Raw genomic sequence first — 23145 nt, 5'->3', positions numbered from 1 at the left:
GCACCCCCCCAGCCCCAGCAATTAACTGGTTTCTAAGTCAAGATTTTTCTAAGTAGAGCATTTCTTGAAGTGAATCAGACCTCTATATGATTTCAGGAATAAATAAGCATTTGGTGTTGGAAATTCCCAAAGTGTGCTTTATGCAATTTTGCATTCCATATGATATGTTTTATAAAAATAATCTTAACAACTAATAAATGTTACGGCCATGTTTCATCTCTCTACTCAATTTTGTAAACCTACTTTTTTTTCACTTTCTCATTGGTGTCTACCAACATTTATTAAGCATGCCATTTACCCAAATTTTGAGAATAATGTACACATATTTGGTATAAAAATTACAGTAGTTGCAACTATATAGATGGATATTAAATGTATGTTACTAAGTAAAAGAAGACAGTATTAAAACACTATATATTGTATTTTTTATTTATACACACGGAAAAGACAAAATCATAGAGACAGAAAACAATCAGAGAGGTTGCCAAAAGTATGGGGCGGAGAGAGAGTTGAATAGGTGAAGTACAGGGCACATTTAAAGGATGAAGAGGCTATTCTGTGTAATCCTGCAATGGTAGATTTGACACTATGTATTTCCCCAAACCTATAGAACTTTACAATACACAGTGTAGTCCTTGAGGAATGCAAACTTTTAAAAATTTTCACTAGAAAATTAGAAGATTTGGAGATGGACTTCAGACAGTGATAAAAGGATTCAATTGTATTATAATGTATGCTGTAAGATCACTGAAGGTGGGGGTGGGGGAGGTACAGACCTCCATAACTTCCGATGTAAGATGATAAGACTAAAGTCAGGAATTATTCATAGTTGCTGCATCCTAATTTCCCACAATCAAACCACTGTACACACGCACACACACACACACACACACACTCACACACACACACACACACACACACACACTGGGATTGAACAGATAGGTAACAGATGGCAGATGAGGGGAGCCAGGATTCTCACAGTTGGGGACAGAGCTTACAGATAAGGTGGGCAGGTGCTAGAAAGAACCATGGTGGTTATTGATTAGTTTAGAGATGCCAGGATGAAATCACAGCTAGCTTAATGTAGGTACAGGTGTGCATGTGCACTTGTGTGTATAATTTTAGATTCATTTGTACATACACATGTTTCTTTGCACTGTCTAGTGACAGAGTCTAGAAGCCACAACACTCCCCAGGGAGTGCTGGGCACACTAGTCTCAGGTCTTTCTAAAACTGTCCTCCAACAACAGAAACCAGGGCTCTTTGAAGAATCGGCTGCTCTTGTACTATGGCAGGGGATACAGGAGAGGAGCCAGGAGCCCTGTGTAGAAGCAGAGAGTAGAGATGTGCTCAGGAATCAGACAGAACCCACCGCAGAGGCTCTGTGTGGAAGAGACGCAGATGCCAGCTGGAATGTGGATGGTCAAAGGTGGAACAGTTTGGGCAACAAGATGAGATTATAACCCAAGAATAGAATATCCATGAGTCCACTTTGATAGAAATGAATAATTGAGAAAAATGGATAAACGGAGCAGAGAGAAGGATTCAAATAATTTGGGTAGGTACTCTGCCTCCCGCCTCACCCTTCAGGTGTGGGCCACGTGGTGGCTTCCTTTCCCAGAGGACGGTATGGCCGGTGAAGGGTGACTTGACACCAAAGAAATCCACAAGCACCACCTCAACCAGTGATCAAGGTCAACATCAACCGCGACAGCCGTGTTCACGGCACGCCCTTGATGTGATACCATCAAAGTGACAATGTACCCCCACCGTCTTCCTCCCAACATACAGAACCCCAGTGAGAGAGCTGGGGGAAACTGGACAAATCCCAAAGGAGAGAGACATACCTGACTGGTACTCCTGAAAAAATATCAAGGTCATCAGAAAAGGAAAGTCTGAGAAGTTTCTCCAGAGAGGCTTAAGAAGACTCAATGCAACAGGGTACCTGGACGGGATGTTGGGACAGAGGATGAACATTAGGCAAAAACTAAGGAAATCCAAATAAAGAAGACCATCTACTAGTATAATTTAAAATATACATATTTTTAAATGTTATTTATATATGTATTTATATAACATATAAAATACTTATATATTTTAAATTATATATATATATATATATATATATATATATATATATATATATATATATATATATCAAGATGGTATGTAAAGATGATTTTGTTTAAGTCTATATGTAAAGGCCTAAAAATATTCTGAAAAAAATATATGTAAAGTTGTACTCTGGAAAATTATGTTTTACTTTCTAATGAAGCATAACTCAAGGGACAATAATGGCATTGGTGACAGAAGACAGTAATCATCTTCTGTCGTCCTGAATTTAGCTCTAAGAAACGCCAGGAGAGTCGATAAAATGATAGAGGACTCTGAGAGCCAATCCATGCCATGCTCCACTGTACCTAGTGACATGTGGCCAGATGTTTCCCACCTATCATCTTCAACAGTCTAGTACTCATTTCGGTATCCTTTCTTTTCCTTTGGCAATGGACATCAGGTGGGGTGGGGGTTCGAATACAGATCTCAGGGCCCACCCCCACATTTCCAGCAAAGCAGATTAGGAGCAAGGCCTGGGAATGTGCATTTCTGACAAGTTCCCAGATGAAGTTGATGGGTTGGTCCAAAGACCAGGAGGACCAAGGCCAGTGCTTCCCAAACTGAGACTCACCTGGAAGCTTGATGGAAATGCACATTCTCAGGCCTCAGCCCAGACCTACCTTGTCAGAGACCCTGACCAGGAGACTCAAGCACCCTGTGTTTGAGCAAGCAGCCAGGTGATTCTGACACCTACTAGACTTTGAGAACCACTGGCCTGCTGTGCATGAAGGACTAATGTTTACTCAGTTCCTGGAGGCAGGTTTGTTTGTAGGGAGGTATAGGAAGTTAATAAAAGACCTGTGTTTTCCATGAATTAAGGACACACTGTATTTTTCCTGTTACAATACCGAGTATACACAGGGCCATGTGACTGGATCTCACTCAACACTGAGAGGATCACACTGAGCAGGAAAGTACTGATTGTCCACTGAACTCTCCCATCCCACCCTCAGACCCCAACTGCAAGATGGGATCTGGGCTTAGGGATCACATGTGGGCCCCGCCCACATTGGTTTACTGGAATCGTTCCAAAGTCAGATGCTCCTGGATCTTGAGTTACCTCCATTTCATTTAGTCACAAATTAGAAACTGGAATCTGGTTTAAAAGCAACTGCATAGATACACAGGGCCTCCTAACTTTAAGTCTTCAGGGAAGAGTTGATTTAAAGACGAGACTTGAGATAAGCCAATGGGGATCAACTAGGAATGGTTGCCAAGACAAGAAAAGTGAAAAAAGAAAAGGAAAAGGAAAATAAGAGTGAAAGATGGGCTGGGTTTACTTAGGATCTCTCTCTCTCTCTCTCTCTCTCTCTCTCTCTCTCTCTCTCTCTCACACACACACACACACACACACACAAACACACATACACACACACAGTGCATATGCTTACACACCTACCCCCTCTCCAAGGCAGAGGTTACCCCTTTTTTATTTTTTCATTTTTTGTAATGCTGGAGGTGGAACCCAAGGCCTCTAGGCAAGTACTCTACCACTGAGTTGCACCCCCCAGCCCAAGACAGGGGTTCTCAGCCTGCGTTGCTACCTACTAGAATCATCTGGGCAACTTTTAAAACCTTGATTCCCAGGAAGCAACGACATCGAATCTCCAGGGCTGAGGTACAGGCATCAGCATTTATTAAGAGGCAACACAGCAAAAAAAAAAAAAAAAACCTGAACACATCCTTTGTACATGGACATTGGAGCAGCACTATTACAAATTTTAAATATATTTATCTCTTCCATTTTATAGGATATAAATCTATCCTACAGAAACATTCAGCCTCATGTGCAAAAATACAAGATTGGTCATTGCTGCAACTTGTACAAGCCAAAAATGGGAAGCAATCAAAATGTGTATCAGTGAATAATGCATGAACATATCTCATGATGAAGACGTTTGTAGTTCTTAAGAAAGAATGAGGCCGATTTGTATATAGGAATATGAGGCGAGGACTGTCCAAGCAGCAGAAACAGCATGTGCCACGGGCCTGGGGTGAGAATGTGTCTGGCACTGTGGAGGCACATGAAGGGGGTTAGTGGGACTGAAAGGGGTGAGCCATGGAAGATGGAATTAGAAAGGGGTGGTAGGTTGAATGATGGTCCCCAAAGAGATATGCCCATGTCAGAATCTATCAATATTACCTTATTTGGGAAATGGTCTTTGTAGAAATAATTTAGAATCTGTGTTGAGATCATCTTGGACTATCCACAAGGGCCTAAATTCAATGACGAGTGTCCTTATAAGAGACAGAGGATAAGTACACAGAGAAGGAGGCAATGTGAAGACAGAGGCAGGCCTTGGGACCATGTGGCCACAAGCCCAGGAATGCTAGGGCAGCCACCAGAAGCCAGAGTAGGCCAAGAACAGAACAGAATCGTCCTCAGAGCTCCTGCTGGGAGCTGAGCATGGCTGACACCTTGAATTTAGGCTTCTGGCCTCCAGAACTACAAGAGCATACATTTTTTTTATTTCAAGTTTCCAAGTTTATAGTAATCATCACGGCAGCCCTAAGGGACTAACACCAAAGGCCACCTAGGCCAGGTATTTAGAGGCCTTTGATGGCTTCAGGCCATGGGAAGGATTTAGTCTGAACTTCCCAGATGGGAAGCCAGAGAGGATTCTGAGTAGAAAAATGGCCCATTTTCCCGCAGGGTCCCCCTAGCAGCTGGTACACACAAACATATGATTGTGAGTCACTTGATATTTGTTTTAACCAATGTTTAATTCATTTTCTAATTAAAAGAATAAAAATTTTTTAAATGAAAAAAAATATGGAATAAATTATAAATTAATAAAACAATTAATAAAAAAACAATCATTCTGAAGCTAACCCACACTCCCCAAGCCTCCCTGCAAATTCTCCCAACTTCACCATAGGGTGCCTCATCGAGGTCGTCAGAGGACGCATGGTCCTAGTGGTGGACCAGGTCCCTCAGGAGAATGGCAGAGCTGTACGTCTGCCCTTGGGGTGCCCGATGGGGAGCTCTGGGCAGCTCGGGGCTGTCCAGTGAGCTCTGCAAGGCCCTGGGTGTTGCGTGGAGAGAGAGCAGACTTGCAATACCAAAAGCCCTTGGGGGAAGGACAGGGGAGAAGACAGCGTCCAGACCCTGAGAAGGCAGCCCAGACCATGTCTGAGTGGAAGAGCAAACAGGGTCCCTGGGATGCGCATGGAGAAAACAGCCAGGAAGGAGGCGCCCCGGCAGGTGAGTGGTAGCTGGTGTGGTTCCAGGGTAGTACCCTGGTGTGGCAGGCGGTCTCCACCTTCTTCTTCCTTCTCCAAATTGCCTACAATTATAAAATCTCATATACCGAGGGAACATCCACTTAACATAAATTAATTATTTTAAAGTGAATGATTGGTGGTGTTCAGCACCTTCACAATGTTTGGCCAACACCTCTTTTTTTTTTTCTTTTTTTCTTTTTGATGATGCTGGGGATTGAACCCAAGGCCTTGTGCATGTGAGGTAAGCACTCTACCAACTGAGCTATATCCCCAGACCCCAGCCTCTTTCTAATTCCAAAATATTTCCATCACCCAGAACAAGAATGCCTTACCTATCAATGCAGTCTCTTCTGGCCTCCTGCCCCTGGTAACCATCATATTCATTCTGTTTCTTTCTTTCTCTCTCTCTCTCTCTCTCTCCTCCTTTTTTTCTTTCTTTCGTACCAGGGAATGAACCCAGTGGAGCTTAACCACTGAGCCACATCCCCAACCCTTTTTATATTTTATTAGAGACAGGGTCTTGCTGAGTTGCTTAGGGCCTCACTAAGTTGCTGAGGCTGGCTCTGAACTCACAATCCTCCTGCCTCAACCTCCCAAGTCTCTGGGATGACAGGTGTGGGCCACCGTGCCCAGCTTCATTCTGTTTCTATAGATTTTTCTACTCTGGATAGTTTACCTATCTTTTTATTTGCAGTAGGTCTATAGGCTTATATCATTATAGGTTATTGTCTTTAAAATAAAATATATCAGGGAGTGAGGAACCAGAAGTGACTACCAGCAAGCAAAAACTCTCCCTGGTTTTTCTATAAGACACCATCCTATCCAGTGGCAAAGAAAGTTCTTCCCATTCTTACAGAAAAACTTCTGCCGGTAAGCTGTTCCAGCAGAGGGAGGGGCTGGCCTGAGGACATTGGGTTCCATGTGACCCAAGAGATAGGTGACGATCAAGGGCATTCAATCAACTCTGGGCAAGGAGGGAGAGTCACTGAGCTCTGTTTGCTCATATGAAATTGGAGCTATGGGTCTTGCCTTGATATGCTCTTCAGAATCAGCTGGGAACTTTGACAAAACAGCCCATACGTCTAGGTGCCATCTCCAGATATTCTGATTCGGTTGGTGAGGGGGGCTGGTCAGTCACTTAGAAGACAGAGAACTACTGAACTTGCCTGGCAGATCTGATGGTCTACACTGAGAGCACAGGAGAACCCAGGAAGGGACAGAGAGGAATAAAGAGGAGCAAAGGCAGCTGCAGGTGGCCCAGCAGAACAGGACAGGAGCTGGTCTCCTACCTCAGACCTCACAGCACCAGCTCAGGCCACTGGTAGAACTGGTTTTCCCCCCTCGTTCTCCTTGGGTGAATGGATCAGGGATGGTTCTATGCCGTCAGCTCGAGAGGAAGGCAGCTAAACAGCGTCAAGGAGCAAAAAGACAGGGCAAAGAAAGCCCTGACCACTCAGTGGTACAGGATCAGCAGGGGCTACCCAAGGCCTCGGTGGTTTTCTTGCCGTGTGTCCTGTATGTCCAGCTGTCCTGCAGCTCACATGGCCCAAATCCTGACAGCTTCACTTGCATTCACTATCCACCAGGCAGCTGGAAGGCTTCAGGTTGCTGTGGGACCCCAGTGCACTGCTGTGGAGGAACAGCGTGCCCTGCAGGGGTGACCATGAGCACATGAGGCAGAGCAGGTGCCCATGGGCACTGATGAAAGCAGCAGAGGCAGACAGACAAACAGAAACACAGACAGACTGACCCAAGGCAGGGCAATGTACCCATCTCTGTGCCCCTCTATTGACCAACAAGCTCAGCCCCTTGTCTTTGGAGTCGAACTGGGGGAGACACCCAGGAGGAGAAAACTATTTCTGGCTCCTCGATGAGGAACCAAGAAGGAAGACTTGCTTAAAATAAATACAACCTTGTGGACAGGTCCTGGGTTCAAACCCCAGCTCCACCACTTAGCAGAGGGCAAGTTATTTTATGCCCATAAGCCTTATTCTTCTTTTAAAAATAGAAGAGACCATGATACCTACCTCATAGCATGGCCATGGAGATTAAATGCAAGAGTACAAAAAGAAACACCAGACATGTGCGTGACGCAAAGTAAGTACCCAAAATAAATTATGATAAAATGCTATATAAATGTGATAAAGAGCCAGGCACAGTGGTGCATGCCTGTAATCCCAGCAGCTCAGGAGGCCGAGGCAGGAGGATCATGAGTTCAAAGCCAGCCTCAGCAAAAAGAGGCGCTAAGCAACTCAGTGAGACCCTGTCTCTAAATAAAATACAAAAATAGGGCTGGGAATGTGGCATAGTGGTTGAGTGTCCCTGAGTTCAATCCCTGGTACCCCCGCCCAAAATATGATATAAAGATTATTAATCATATAGAAATACTCTAAGAATTATTACCAACATATTATAAATTATATGTTATCACACACACACCCAAAGGTCCTGTTTGAGCACTTTTCAGGAAAAAGCAATAAAATGAAGAATACTGAAAAAATTCTTCTGTCATTCATCATGTTCTTAGTGTTTATATGCTATTATTATTATTATTTATGAAAAACACAAAAAGAACACTGGAATCAGAAGACCTATGTCCAAGTCCCTTCAGGCAAGTCACTTCTCCTCACTGGCTCTTGATTTTCCCATCTGGGAGATGGGACTTCCCAGATGCTTAAAATTGGCCTGGGAGCTTGACAGAAATGCAGGATCTCAGACCCCTCCCCAGATAGGCTCAGACTGTGCATTTTAATAAGAGTCCCAGGGGATTCATATGCACATGACAGTCGGAAAAGATTGGTCCTGGTCTTGCATTCCCAAACTTGGCTGCACATTAGAATCTTCTGGGGAGCTTAATGAAGAACAAATACACAATGCTTGGATCCCAGACCCAAGATCAGACATTAGCTGCAAATTACAGATGTGGGGGAGAGAGTACCTGGACTACAGACCTTTGCTGCAGAGGTGAGGCTTGGTGGCTGAGGAAACTCATTCAGGAAGGGAGGGGAACTGTGCAGGGGGCCTTCCCATGAACAGAGAGAGCCTCAAAGCAAGGTCTGGGGAAGAGGAGGAAAATCATTGTTTTAGGAAGACAAGCAGGAGAAGGGATCATTTTAGACAATGAAAACAATCACATTAGAAACATGATTGGAGAACCAGATGTCTGGATTCCTCCAGAGGTCCCAGACCTAGCTGTGGAAATATGAAGACCAAGGGGGACAGGGCCAACTGCCTTTCAGAAGCCCTGTAACAGCCAAGCGAGGGGGACTCTATTTTATCTTGTTTGGTTTTCCTTACCTTCTTTGATGGCTTCACTGAGTACGCATTGAAATAATATTTACTCAACATTTCCAGCTCCGAGGACTTTTAGGGACTGATGTAAGAGCTGTGTGGACCTTTAATTGGAATCTCTGAATCGTTCCTTTGCAGAACACTGATGGGAGCTGGTAGAAAACCAACAGCCTGAGCATGCCCTAGGTTCAGGGTGAGCCTGGAGATTTTCACCCGCATCTAGCTGGGTGGCCTGGGCCCCCTCACACCCACTTCCCCTAAGAGGTGTCAAAGCAAGAGTAAAAATGACAATGCCTCTCTCAAGGGACATATTGGGTTTGTGTTTTGTTTTGTTTATAGTGCTAAACTCTGCCAGGTACCAATCTATGGTCCTCATTAAACTAACTCATGCAGTCCTCCTAGTGATCCTAGAGAGGAGGGGTGTTGCCATCTTCCATGTGAGAAGATGAAAGAATGTAGAAATTCACCTGCCCAGTTCACCTAGCTGGCAGTAATGAAGCTGGACTGGAAATCACACTACAGGACCTGGGACCTCAACCGACTCCCAGCTACCTGAAGCCTGTGAAGGACAGAGTGAGGAGTAACAAGTGTTTCCTTTCAGATACACTTTCCCAGAGAAACTCATATTGAAATATGGGTTTGTAATGCACAAATAAATAACAATAAATCTTACTTGGAGCACATCGTGTCAGGCTCTGAGCAAGGCACGTTATACATGTTATCACATTCATCCTTCTCTGAGACAAAGATGATCATTCTGTTTCACAGTGAGGAAACTCAGGATTTTAAATTGGTCAGGGAAAGACCTAGACATAAACCCAGTCAGATCGCCTTCAAAGCCCAGGCGCTTCTAAATCACTAGGGTTTTCTGCTTTCTGTGTCCTGAGTAGAGGAGGGTGGGTCAAGGCACACTCCCTCTTCCAAAGCCACCTGAGAAGAGGGAGGGAGGTCATGCAAGGGCCTGACTAGGCAGCCCTGGAGGGTGAGGCAAGGAGGAATGTGAGGGGGACGTCCCCTGCAGGTTGTTGCTCCCAGGAGCAGGGACTATTATTGCACCTTGGGCCTCTTGGGCACCAGCTGGAACAGTGCTGACAAGCTGAGTCTGGACCTACTTTAGCCTGAGCCCTGAGGCCAATATTGCGTTGGAAATATGGGCTGATTCACAAAGCAATAAATAAACACCCAGGAGAGTGGATACACCACCCACCTCACCCTGACCCAGCCTCCCAAATCAGGAGACCATGTTGTGCTCCTTTACCTTTGTGGTTTGTTTGTTTGGGGGAGGGAAAAGTCGAATCTTGTTTTGGCACTGCAACTCAGCCACACCTGGAGGGGCCCGACTGAAGCTGCCTCTGAAATTTTCCCAGTGAGACTCCAACAGGCCTTAAGTTCCAAGCATGCAGTCCCATGAGACCTGTGACCTAATCAAAGCTCTCTGACTGCACAGAGACGTCTCCATTCAACAGGACTGTTCTTCACACACAAAGTTTTCTGCTTCTCTCCTGCCCTTGCTAGTGCCAGGCCCTGCCCAGGCAGGAGACATTTTACATCCTGGAATATTAGCAGAGCCCATTCCACAGGGGCAAAAACAACATGCTTTGGGATGCTTGGCATCCTAGGAATGCTGTCCCTCCAAAAGATGGCAGGCTTGTCTGTTTTTATTTTCTATCTTGATGGGACTGACTTCTAAGTGTATTGTCAGAGAACAAATAGAATAATGAGAGGACTCATGATTTATCTGATGGATTTCAGGCACTCTGGGCAGGTCTCTCTCCTATCTGCCAGCTTTGTTTCTTACCCTACTGGAAACTTCTGGAAGGTTCACAGGACTCCTACCTCTGGATTCTACTTCTGTGTCTTCTAGTACTTAGCAGGGAGGGAGTTAAGCAGGGAACAAAGACACAGTCAGATAGACTGGCTGCAGATTCCAATCTGCCTCTTACCAGTTTGACCAGGTGACCTCATTTTTTCCCCCTTGGAAATGGAATTAATATTAATATTTTTTAAATGAACTGATAATAGTTCTTGTTAATTATTAAGATCACAGTCCAATAGATACATAAATCATATGTGTTTTTTTTTTAATTTAAACAGGAAAAATAAAATTTAATAATATATTTAGTTTTAAATTTTTATTTCAACACATAATCAACATAAAAATATTAGTGAAGTGTTTTCTATGCTTTTTTTTACTAAGTCTTCAAAATACAGTGTAAAATTTATACTTGTAGCGTATCTCAATCTGCAGTAGCTACATTTCCAGGATTCATTACCATACTATGACCTAGGACTGGTGGTTACCATATTTGGACAGTGCAGACACATAGGTTTGGTGGGAGACTTCCAAAAGAAAATGAACTTTTTTTAGTACTAGCTATGATAGTGAGGCTGAGGAAAAAGACAGGTAGCTGATTATCAAAGAAAAGGAAATAGATAACACTCCCCATCACCTGGTTGCTAACAGCCTCTGAGGAGGGGAAGGATCCAACCTGCAGCTCCCTTCCTGAATTTTGGACACCATGTAGGCAAGATAAGAGGAGGAGGGGACATGGGAAGAAAGGAAACCTGAAATCTATAAAGGGGTAATTAAATCTAAAAGGCTCCCTCTTTTCTGGAGCAGTCTCTCTCTCTCTCTCTCTCTCTCTCTCTCTCTCTCTCTCTCTCTCTCATCTCTCATCTCTCATCTCTTAAAAAAATGTACTGTCTGTTCTGTCTCTTAAATAAAATGTATTTTTGCTCCTGTCTCAGCATTTCTCAAGTGTTTGATCCTAATACCAGGGGAGTGGGAACCCACCTAATACTAATTTTCAAGACTGGTATCAAATGATACCTCTAACTGTTCATCCTTCCTTCCTTCCATTCATCCATACCTCCAACAACTAGTTTGTCCATCTGTCTATTTGTCCATCCATTCACCCACCCAGCCAATCAGCCAGAAAAACAATTAGGCAACATTAAGCGAAAAACTCCTAGGCATTAAGATCTGTACTAGACAATGGTCAGCCAAAATTAAATAAGATCCAGTCCCTCTTTTCACTTAAGAGTGTTCATAGGCAAAGAGAAGTGCTTATAGCATAAAAGTTTTGACATGTTCAGGAATTTGATTTTTATCATGGCCCTTGAATCAGTGTTGTCCTCATAGAGAGGTCAGGATGGGCCCCTAAGTTCAAGTGGGCTTGTATACATATAAGGAAATCACTTCGGGGCTCTAGTGTACCACATGGAATTGCTCATATCTTTGGGTTCTATTGAAACTGAATTTTGTAAAGGAAGTGCACATAAAAACAAAACAAAACAAAAACTCAGTTTAGAACAGGAGGCTTCCTGCACCTTCCAGCCCTGGAATCTCTGGGACCCCCAGAGCTACTCCGACAGCTTCTTCATGACCTTCCCTTTTGTGGTCAGAAATTGATACCTTTAAAAAATAAAAATAAAAAAGATATGCCCTATGTCATTTTAATAGTTTGCCCTTTTTTTTACCTTGAGCCAAGAAAAAGACTTTAAAGTAAAACTACTTTGTCATGCTGTTTTAACCATGTGTATTATTTGTAAGTTTCAGGAGATAAAAGAATAAGTATTTTTATGTTCATATAACATAGATTTTGCCCAGTAAAATTTACCCAGAAAATTGCTCTCAATGTGCAAACTGTAGTTGGGAGAATTTTAGTTTTTGTAGCATTTTGGTAATGATTTGGGATGGAAGCATTCTATATAAGCCCAAGTTGTATAGTTTTAAAACTTTAGTGTTATAATACCATGGCTCCATTAATCAACTTTGTGCATAGCAAAATGTTTCCAAGGATTTCCTGAAGAGGTAGTAAGAAAGCAGCCCTGTCATGGGCTGTGTGCTATTTCAGTTGAAAATGTTGTGTGCTTATCAAGCTCATGGTCTTAGAAATGGCAATTAAGCTCTAAAAATGGTAAAAGGTTTTGTTTCTTGAGAAATCCTTGTTAACACTGGAAACTAGGAAGCGAGGCTGTCTGAGCAACAATTCCACTGTTTAACCTCCTTGTGCCTTGTTCTCACAAATGTGAACCGTGGGCAGTAGTAGGTCCTTCTGACAGGACCAAAGGCTCAAATTAAGGCATAAATTGGATATTACTCAGACCAATGCTTGCCACCATCCCACAAATGTTCACCCACATATAATTTAATGATTAAATGGTGATTAATAATAACATGATTACACCATTTTCAAAGGAAGCCCTGGTTTTAGGAAAGTTTAACTAAGGCTACCTTTATGTTACCTGATATGAAAAGAAATTTCCTTCCTGGCCTGTCACAAGTCCTAAATATATGTTCCATTTTAATCTGATCAGAATCACTACAGTGTTAAGAAGATGTGAAATATTTTAATCACAAATGGGAGTTGTCCCAAGGCATTAGGTGGAATGCACATAAAGTTGCATAAAAGATGTCTAAATGCTGCAAAAATGGACTGAAATATTTTGATGATATCAGAAGAAGAAAAGCCAAGCAGGGTGTGTTTAGGATGGAAATTTAGAAAAACAAACCGAGTAAGGGTTAGATTTCAGCTTGTACGGGTCCTGGGGTGTCAGTATACCTAGTGGCTTTGGTCCTGGGCTCCATGTCGTGCTGCATGCAGGAAAGAGCCTTCCACATTCTTGGAGAAGATGAACACAGCAGAGGGGCAACCTGGGGACACCTCAGTGGCTCAGCATCTTTCTATCTTGCACATGTGACTGGGAATGTGATGCAGATGAAGCTCTGTGTTCCTGTGATATCATAGCAGTCTTCTTTGAAGAGTTTTTAAAGAAGATACCACTCTTCTAAGAATAAACCAGAGCTATCTTCAGGAATCACTAGCCATCCCTGTGTATCATGAGCATCCATTTTCAAAGACAGTGCTATGAGTCCCCTCATGATGGCTTAAACTCGACCTATTTCCAAACGCTTCTTAGATCACTCCTTATGGGACACCACATTTTCTGTTGACTCAGTTAAATATCATCTTCTTAAGCTTTAATTTTTGTTCCTTAAAATACCAGTTACTCCAAGATACTATATGACTAAGTAAGTTGGAAAATTCTTCTACGTGGACTCTTTGTCTTGGAGAATTACCATTTGCATCACTGTTTAGACTATCAGTATTTTCTAAACTCATCTGTCACCATGAAAAATCAATAAATATTTAGCATTAATGATGTTTGGGATAGTTGATACTTAAGTTCAGGATTGTTACATTGATGAAAAAAGAGAATGCACGTTGTTTCTAATGTGTAAAATGTAATAAGGGCTTAATAAAGGTAAAGTCTTATGACAAAGATTAGCTAAAGGCCCTGCTTTATCCAAAGCAATGCACACAAAAGAAGGCTATGACTCATCTGCCAGCTACTGCTGGGTGATGCTATGGGAGGGGAGATGGTTGTTTCATCCTTTTCTTCTTATATGGTAAGACATTTGGGGCCATTGAACGAGGTGTTGTGAATCCAGGTGAGCACAGGGCTACTGGCCACAGCTGATAGCCTACAGAACACTCAGGCACCTCAGTTTCTGGTAGGGTGGGCAGGAGGTGCCACCTCTGACACTCAGTCCCAGGAGTCTACACCAGCTGAACCAGGACACACCCCTGGTGCTCCTGGGTCACTCTGAGTTATTTGATGTCCTGCTAGAGAGGATGCAGGGTGTCATCAGAATCCATTGCACATTGCTTCCTACTCACCTCCTGATGCCAGTGGGTCTCAAGTCCCAAGATCTCTATACCGTGACCCACGGTCCTGGTATCCACCCACCTTATTTTCTAAAAACCCCCTGATGAGGCTAAGGAAGACTCTCTCACAGGAGTCCTTTAGCCTCAAACAACTTGTCTCAAACAATCTGAATCCACAGGAAACTGCTGCTTTCCTCCTGACTCTGGGTCTTTCCGGAAAACTGTTGCACTCCGGGAAAAGCATGAGGCCAGTGGACGAGATCCTAAGGGGAAGGAGTGCTGTGGGGGAGATGGAGGTTGGGGGTGGGTCACTGCTCTCAGCATGCTTGCCCAGTTGTGGCCTGTTATTCTGTGCCCAACTGCTTTGCCTGAAGAGAGCATGGTTTCTGTTAACATTCAGAACATTAGGCAGTTTCCCTGCCACTGGTCCAGCCAGCGCCAACGGTCCTCTCTTAAAATTGGCTTAATCCATGAGAAACTGCTCTAGACACTTTACATCCTCCCAGCCAGCCTGCCATCCACCTGAGGCAGGGGCAAAAGACTGATAGTTAATTATCAAGGAAAAGGAAATGAGCAGATAGCACTTCCCCATCACTAGGTTGCTAACGCCTCCAAAGGAGGGGAAGGATTGCACTTTCCAACACCAGCAATCACTCCTGAATGGCTCTTTTCCTGCCTTTTGGGCATGTAGGCTTGAGAAGGAAACCTAAAATCTATAAAGGGGCAAGACACCCCCATTCCCAAGGGCACCAGCTCTGAGTGCCCTTCTCTCTGGAGGAGTTTCTGTCTCTAGAGATCCATGCTGGTCCCTTGGTTCAGTGAGGCTTGTGTCCCTATGAGATCAGGGCAGAACCCTTGGTTTGGTGTAGCTTCTGTTCTAAGGAGATCAGGGTAGGGCCCTTGGTTCAGCATGCCTTACGAGGAGAGCAGCACAAATTTTGATTCAATATGACTTGCTTCATTATCTTCCCTCCTATTTAGTTGATGATTGCAGTGAAACATTTTAATTCCTTTACCTCCCATTTTGGGTATGCTCTACAAGCAATTCTTTGTGGTTCCCATGGGGATTCCACTACACATGAAAAAGATGCTGCTCTGGTGTGAACCCATAGCAACATGACATCACTACTGTACAGATGCGGCTACAGTACTTCTCCAACCCCGGCCCCTCCATTACTGATGTTAGTGTTATGTATGGTATTTATTCAATACAATAGAATAAAATTGGGGTGTTTTGATATATTATTCTTACATCATATAGAAAACAAAATTAGCCTTAGATTTTATGATTGTCATGAATTTGCTTTTATCAGAGAACTTTGTCTTCATCAAGATCTGAGTTCCTATCTAATGTCCTTCAGTGTAACCTGAGGGACTCCCCTCACACAGGGCACATCTAGTGGGGACAATCTCCTTGGGCTCTTGTTTATTGAGTACTGTGATTTGAATGTGTGTTTCACTCCAAAATTCCTGTTGACAGTTCAGCCTCAATGTAACAGTATCGAGGGCTGGTTAGTCCAGGAAACCCCAGCCCCAGGGATGGGATGTGCAACATAAGAGAGCTTCTCCAGCACATGCAAGGGCCTGGTTCAGTTCCCAGCACTTCACTCACTCACACACACACACACACACACACACACACCTTTTTCAACATGGGTACAATGATGTATGGTTGTGTTTTATTTTTTTATTTTTATTTTTATTTTTGTCTCTGTGACCAAAACACCCAACAAGAACAACTTGGAGGAGGAAAAGATTCTCTGGGGCTAACAGTTACAGAAGACTCAGTTCTTAGATGGCTGACTCCATGGCTCTGCCAGAGGGCAGGTAACCCCTCATGGGGAAAGGGCCCTGTGGAATAAAGCTACCTGGTTCAGGGCAGCAATGAAGCAGAAACTTTGAGCATAGATATGATGAGGTCTTTCAAAGCTACAAAGATATTACAGATTTTCAGACTCAAAATGAAGACCACTGAGTATCCTACAATTTTTAATTTCTAAACAAGTAAACATGGGCCCCCATAACCCACTGAAGCCAAAAACCTTCCAGAGTCCTTTCTTATTCCCATTACGAAAGTGGGAAAGGTCCTGGAGACCCAAATGTGATGACCACTGAGGTTAGGCCCAAGTGTGCCTGGGTTATTTCTCGTTCTGACCTCACAAGGAGACATTTCGAGGGAATTTCAAACTGCAGGTACATACCAGAGTGGCTACAGCTGGGTTTTTTTTCTGTAAGTACAGGAAGCTTTTGGTGGTGACCTGTTGGACTCCCAGATAGTACCTTTGGTGGTGGTTGGTGGTTGGTGGCTGGTGGTTGTGGTCTTTGGATATTGGGGTTTTTTACTTGTTTTTTTCCCTTTTATTTTTTTGCTTTTGTTTTCTGTTTGTTTTTGTTTTTATTATTTTTTTTTTAAGCTAGCATCCTTGTTCCGGTTCAGGATGAGCAATCAGAGTAGTGAGAGTAGTGTAGCGCTGCAAGGGCAGAGCTCCTGCTGTGAGGCTGTCTTCACAGATATTATATAGTCCTGTAGGACATTAGGGCAAGGGGCTTCGCTCGGGTGAAACTTGCCCTCCTTCTGCTCACCAGGACAGAGGTTGTGGTAAAGGTCTTGGCAAAAGTAGCTCGAGCTCCCTGTTCCTCTCTGAACCGGAAATGATGGCAGACTTGGACCACCCAAATGTGATCCAGCTCTTTCCCATCATTGAGACCAATGAGTATATCTACCGTATCATGGAGCACACAGGAGGGGAACAACTATGAGACCTGGGCCCAGAAACTGACGGCAGGCAGGAGGAGGAGGCCCGCAGACTGTTCAGGCAGATCGTGCCAGAAGGCATCTTGCACCTGGACCTGAAGCCTGAGAACGTGGTGGTGGACGCCAGCGGCAACGTGAAGCTCATCGACTTTGGCCTGAGCACCAGATTCACAGCTGGGAAGAAGCTGAAGAAGTTCTTTGCCACTCTCCTCTATGTTGCCCCTGAAATCGTCTGTGGGCAGGAATATGAGGGGTCCCTGGCAGATGTTTGGAGCCTGGGTGTGGTCCTCTATGCTATGCTCACAGGGAGATGGCCATTTGCAGCAAGCAGCAATAGGCAGCTGAAGAAGCTGATCAAGCAGGGAACATTCGACATTCCCCTGTCTCCGAGGGAGCCCAGAGCCTCATCCGTGAGATACTCATGGAGGACCCTACGCAGAGGCCCACCATAGACCAGGTAATGGGACACCCATGGCTAAGCCAGGGTGAGCAAGCTTCACCCAGTCCTCCTCCTGAGGTACTCCCCAAACTCCCAGATCCCGCCATTATGAACATCCTGATAGCCATGGGTTAACACCCCTATCATAACTGGCTGTCCGTGACCAGTCACAAATTTGATGAGGAGATGGCCACATACTGAATACTCAAGCACCAGAGAACCCAGCGGGAGGCCTGTGAACTCCAGGTGAAGCCCAAGCGTGGCCCAGGCCTGCAGATCCTCCCAGGTTCTGCCCCAGGAAGTGCTCTAGTGAGCCTGCAGGAAGTGCCAACGTGCCCGCCATCCCTCTCCGCTTCCTCCATGAGGACATTCCCCACCAAGTCTAGCCTCCCAGCCTCACCCTGGGCCCAGCCACTCATCCCCCCAAGGGACCTCCACAGGGCAACCCCAGGACAGCAGCCAGGGTTGGAAGAGGGTGAGGAGGAGGATGGCCAAATGCCTCCGGCAGCTATGCTGCATACCCTGCTTCTGTGGGCCACTGTCCAGAAACAGAGTGGCTCCAGTGGAAATGCCCAGCCAGACAGACAGAACTGACAGCCAGCCAGAAGACCCTGAGCCCTGGGGATGCTGACATCACAGTGCCAGTGGGAGCTGTGCTGAGGGGCTCCTGATCCAGGCAGGAGCGCATCTGCATCCACCAGGGTCTCCTCTGCCCCCACCTGCAAAGACACATCATAGAGAATTTTGCCTGAGGAACTCATTAAAGAGACTTCTCCCTGGGACACTTCCCCCTGCCCTGCTCTTTGTCTTTTCTCCCATGCTTTGGGAGAAATTCAGTCTGAATTTCTTTTTTTCACAAATTGTATAATAAAATTGATCATTCAAAGATATTTTTTTAAACGCAGATTTGTGTGTGTGTTGTTGTTGTTGTTTGTTTGTTTGTTTTGTTTCATTTTTTAAGAGGCCTCAAGGCAAGGGCCAGAGCCCAGCAGACATCCTCTCCAAGGTCTGAACCACTGTGCGCCCCTCTACTGCTCACTGTATATCCTCGCACACCTTAAGCCAGGGTAGATGGAGACTCATTTACCTTCAGGTGTGCAAGACATCTCAGCCCAGGTGCCAGACAGGTGAAGGGGACTTCCAATGATTCTATTCCCCAGCCATCAAGTCCCACTCATGTCTTTGAGTGTTCCTAGATAAGATACAAGAGAACATGAAGCAGAAGCAAGCCACCCCTTGGGTACTCTGTCCTAATTTCTGACCCAACAGAACACGTAACCATAATTCAATCAATATTTTTCACTCCTAATTTTTAGGCAGTTTGTTAAGGAGCAATGGTATCCAAAACAGATTTTGATGATAGTGGAACTCCCTCCCACTCCCACAGTGGTAAAGCTAATGACCTTGAGGAAGAAGCATATCTGTTTACTACAATTTATGTCAAATAATTGTTTGTTTGTTTTCCCAAGGTTAAAGTCTTAGCTTTGTAAATTAAGGGGGCAGGTGTTATGCAGAATGCATTTGTAGTTTGGTCCAAAGAAAACACATGTAAAACCGATGTGTACATTTTTTCTATCATGAGTAAAATATATTCCACATACAGGATTAAAATAGGCTAAACGAGTGGAAACTTTTAGATACAAATGTTCCAGTATACAAAAATAAGGTGTTTATATGCTGTCTGACAACAGAAATATATAGTTATAGTTTATTATATGTACTGGGCACTGCTCTAGACACTCTACCTCCTCAACCCATCTAGCCAGCCTGCCAACCACCTGGGACAAGGGCAAAAGACAGACAGCCGATTATCAAAGAAAAGGAAATAAGTTGTTGCTAACACTTCTGGGGAAGGGGAAGGATCGCATTTTCCAACATAAGTAATCACCCCCTGGATGGCTCTTTGGTCATGTAGGCTTGAGAAGAAAGGAAACCTAAAATCTTATAAAGGGGCAAGACACCCCCATTCCCAAGGGCACCAATTCTGGGCCCCTTCCTTTCTGGAGGTCTCTCTCTCTCTCTCTCTCTCTCTCTCTCTCTCTCTCTCTCTCTCAAATAAAATTTACTCTATGCTCTTGCCTGGCACATCTTGGGTGCTTAATCTTAGATTCAGGGGGTCAAGGACCCGGTTTTCAAGACGGATATTAATTCTGGCTGGAGGTTCAGCCAGAATTGTCACTGAGATAAACTCCTCCACACCTCACACCTCTCTGAGATATGCCTTCTTTTTTTTTTTTTTTTTTTTTTTTTTTCTCTTTCTATAGGACAGTAATGGGCACCTGTTTGCCAATTAAACGCAGTTAGTGCAAGCTGCCATTCTACAAGGCTCTGGGGAGAGGATTCATGGGCTCAGCTGCTCCTGTCCTCTTGTCAGGTATGTTGGGCTTTGCCAAAGCCATTTTTCATTGTCCTAATCAGCCTCTGAGCGTGTCTGGCATCAGAAGACAGAATCCTCAATCCTAGTTTGCCTTGAAGTACGCACCGAGAGGAACAAAAGGTAGAAACAATTGTGAGATTCTGGCTGTGGCAACTCCCCAGTGAATCCCAAAGGTTTCTCCCCCAACCTCCTCTCACAACAGGTGCAACTGGGTATCTTACATCAACTGGTCTATGAAATGGTGCTCCACGAATGCTCCAATGACATGTACCTCTGTGTGAGCTGAACTGCGCTCTCCCATGCTCACTCCTCCCAAAAGCTCCCCTCCCCTCCCTGATCAGACTCTAGGGACATTTTACATGGAATGGTTCATTAGGAAATGCCTAGGCGCCCTTTATTCACACATCAAGCCCTTACAAGTCTATAGGCATTCTCCCCAGTGTTGTTTCTGTGCTCTGTGAGTTTCTTTGGTTGCAAAAAGGGAGGCGTTTCCAATTCACTCCTCCCAGAAAAGGACGTTGAGCAACCACTAGATGCCCTCCTTATCCTCCAGAGATTCCTTTAGGGCATGAAGGAGAGGAATATTCCCACCTTTTGTTTTGTTTTACCCCCTGTGGGTCATCACATTTGGTAATTTATAGTTTATAGGTAGGAAGAGATCAGTCATCTGCCTCTAAGTCTGAATCCTCCAGGGTCTTTGTCATGCAGCAAAGAAGGACCTCCTCTATTCTTGACAGTGAGGCAGCAATAAATCTGGCAGAACCAGGTGGTGAGAGACAGGGATTTTGCTGGCCTTCAGAAGCTCATCTAGGAAGATGTCCCAAACATAATGGGTGCAGATGGGAGCTTCCTTCTCAACAGTTATGCTAGGTTCACCGCTAGCCCGAATACTGAAAAATTGGGAGAAGTTTGACCCACAGTCAGTCAAAAAAGAGCCTCATTTTCTTCTGCTGCCAGGTCTGGGAAATGACCTAATCACAGTTGGAAAAAGAGATGTCTGATAATTTCCTGCATCCAAACCTGGCCTCATTACAGACTGGGGGATTGAAAAATGATCTCCAAAGGAAACATAAATTATAGCACCACAGCTTACAAAAGAAAGAAATGGTTAAAATGCCCTAGCATGGGGTTTTGCCTCTCAAGCTCAAAACAGTAGCTTCCTTCACTTGTTAGCCTTCCACCAGATCTCTAGCTCTCCAGGGCTTATATCTGAAATGTAACCTAAGAGGTGATTATCCAAAACTGGTTTGAGACCAAAGGTAAAAAGAGGTGTCACTTTTAAATTCAAGCCACTGGCTATCTTATCTGCTCTTGCACTCTACCACCTGCTTTCGTAACAAGTTCTTCCCTAAATGCTACACCACAGGGAAGAAAAATGGAATGATCTCATATATACAAGTCTTCTTTACCTTGAGAATCTTTCCCTGAGGATTTCAGGACTCTCACATTCTTTAAATGTCTGGATTGATATTAATATGATCCAAAGTGCACTCTGATCTGATGAAGATGTTCTGATGCCATGTTATAATTAGAATAATTATGGCCATGTTATTATTTTAAAACTCCTTTTAAAAAATTCTATATTTTTGAGCTCATGGATTTGTGGTGAATTCAAGTTTGATCATGCATGCCTAAATTAATATATTTTTGTGAACAGTCTTATTTTATCCAACTATAGAGGTTTTTTAAACTGTCTTTGTGTCTTCTGTACTTTCATTAAAACCAAGGTTACTTAGGTTTTAAGATTCTATTCCATGTAATTCTACATACAAAGAGTATAAAATGTTTCAGTTGGGTTTCCATTAATGTGCTATAAAAAAAAGTGTTTCACCTAATTAAAGTGGACTAATTTATCTAAATTCAGAAATTTCATAAGCATTGTTTCAAAATGTGAATTTTAAAAGGGATCAACAGCTAGAAAGGTGATATAGGAAGGTTCTAGGTATAGAAATATATTTTAGTATGAAAATAGAAGGAAAAAATAAATATTTCTCCATGCAAAAGTCATTTGTGTAGTAAAATAAAAGTTTTAGAATGTCTAGTTATTTGCAGGAGTTTGTGGAGGGTAAATCTCAAAATGCTGTGTGTAACTAACTTGACTACAATTGGTTCATTCAGTTAAAGTTCTTCAAGGTTTTTCCTAAGGTCAAACATGAATATACTGGTATGAACCAAAGTTTAATCCTCTATATGTTAAAGTAACAACGATTTCTTAAAACGTTCATCTGCTCTTATCCAACAAGGTAATTTCTTGTGTCTGTTAAGTTTTATTCTTTAGAGAAACTAGTCTCAAAGGAATTAGATTTCATACAACTCTGATTAAACAACTATTGTTATTTTTAGAGGATTACACTTTCACTACACTAAAGATTCTGAATTTTTCTTTAAAATCTAAACTTGGTTAATTTAAGAACATCAGTGTAACGTGGTGCACTTATTGGTTTCTTTGTACACTATATGTATTCATATCTTCCAAGTGTACAGGTCTTTAAAATATAAGGTTTAGAAGAGCATTTTACCAAGCTGGTGTTCTTCAAACCAAAGTTTGAAGTAAAGATTTGAGATTATCATAGCTATTATGAACCAAGAAAGGTTTTTACTTTTGATGATTTCATTTTATATTTTTCTTGTAAACTTTATAACTATTTTCTGTTAATGCCTTACAAACGTACAACTTCTAGTTATAACAAACTGAGTTAATTTGAGATGACAGGCTGTATCGCCTATAGGACAGACAGGATGTAAGGCTACCTTCCAGTACTAATACCAACCCCAACTAAAAGGAAGGTTCAAATAACTATAAAGTTATAGACATTAAAGTTAAAATCCAATATTCTTATTTAAGACTGAAGAAACTGGCTTGCTGGATGTTTAAAACCAAAAGTTAAGGAGGTAAAAGTGCCGAGAAAAAATAGCCTATATTTGGCTCTTGCCCTCTGAGGTCAGCTCGAACCCAGGGAACCACAGTACTTCTAAGGGCTTTGCAACTCTGGGCCACCTGACTTCCTGATCACGGATCAATGAGACCTTTGGGAAGAGAAAGCCTATCAGTGCACATGCTGCTAAGAGGAGTGTCACTGGAGATAAAACATCCCTGATGCCTCCAACGGAAGCCACATGGCCCACAAGACTCTGACCTATATAAGCAGATGGTACCAGAGGAGCTAGGAGGCTAGGAGGTCACTTTTCCTCAAGTGACCCCTTGAAGAAACTCAGGCAACTCTTAACCATAGATAAGAACAAGGTCAATTTGACTAGCTTGGTCTTAAAT

The 23145-nt window shown here is 43.4% G+C and overlaps 1 pseudogene; it reads right to left on the bottom strand.

Annotated features, from left to right (window-relative positions):
* Positions 1-23145, bottom strand: part of LOC114088528 (guanylate cyclase 2G-like) — a 41605-nt pseudogene that overhangs the window by 8965 nt on the left and 9495 nt on the right.

Source organism: Marmota flaviventris, chromosome 4 (assembly GCF_047511675.1).
Source record: "Marmota flaviventris isolate mMarFla1 chromosome 4, mMarFla1.hap1, whole genome shotgun sequence".
NCBI classification, from domain to species: Eukaryota; Metazoa; Chordata; class Mammalia; order Rodentia; family Sciuridae; genus Marmota; species Marmota flaviventris.
The sequence above is the reverse complement of the archived record's forward strand: the minus strand, read 5'-3'. Positions and strand labels throughout refer to the sequence as shown.